This window comes from Erpetoichthys calabaricus, chromosome 2, assembly GCF_900747795.2.
Source record: "Erpetoichthys calabaricus chromosome 2, fErpCal1.3, whole genome shotgun sequence".
Classification (NCBI taxonomy): Eukaryota; Metazoa; Chordata; class Cladistia; order Polypteriformes; family Polypteridae; genus Erpetoichthys; species Erpetoichthys calabaricus.
Genome location: NC_041395.2, coordinates 280492336 through 280493520, shown reverse-complemented (window position 1 = coordinate 280493520; position 1185 = coordinate 280492336).

The window sequence follows — 1185 nt, the reverse complement described above, 5'->3', positions numbered from 1 at the left end:
GGAGGCGAATTATTTTGTGCTAGGCGGCTTTCCGTAGAGAAGCGGTCATATTACGTCACCCCCGAAGACAGATTTTGCCAATTTACCCATCCCCAGTATGAGAACAGCTCTGTTTAAAATTACGTTTTTTGTAAAGTTTGCACATTTAGAAAATCTTAGCGTTGCTGCCTAATTTCCCCAGGAGACAGTTTCGATTTTCGGTCTAGTTACTGGAGCATGGAGTACGCGCGATCTCACATTCCAAAGACATTCCTGCCAGGTATATAACAGCCCTGAACTTAATGGTATAAATTCTTCCATGCGATATCCTGCAGCTCTCCGACTCTTGAACTTGGCTTACAAATCGATCATGTATAATCACCGAGTATATTGTTTAATTTTTTGCTGCCTCTTATTCCACCTACTAAGGAACATGTGTTAGGTGTCCGCATTAGATCGAAACGTTCGGTTTACCGCTGGTTAGCTGATAAACCTGGGCACCAATAATGGCCAGTTAGTTACGGCGGAAGGCGACGTCAGTAGCAGATACATGGACAAGCATCATTTAAATTGTCATGTAGCTACGTCATGAGAAAGGAAGAGAGTGTTGTAGTATACTGTAAATTTGCTATGCTGGTTCACTTTTCAATGTAGCATGACAGAAATTCTGTCCTCATCCTACTAGGTCTCTCCTCTGCTGGTCAACCACCAGAGCCTTTTTGCCACCTTCTCTGACCATGCAGTCACTGTGACTGTCATTAAGTGGTCTGAGTCCTACCTCTTGGGCAGATTCTATTGTATTTCCTTGCATGATGAGATGTCAAGGATGGGCAAGCACCCTAAAGACTGATAAAGAGGGTAAAGATAGTCTCTTCTATCTATCAATCTCCTCACTAGGCCACATCAATGAATTCCATGGTTTTTCTTATCCGTGCTATGCTGATAATATGCAGCTACTTATGGTTTCCACTGAAGGACCACATGGTATCAGCTAGAATCTTCACATATCTCACTGATATTGCAACCTGAATGAAGGAACATAATCTTCAACTCAACCTGGCAAAGACAGACCTTGTTGTTATCTTATCCTGTCTGTCTATTCAGCACCCCATCTATGTTCAGCTTGGCTCATTATTGTTAACACTCACCAAGTAGGTACACAATATTATGATGGTGATTGATGACCAGCTGTCCTTCAGAGACCAT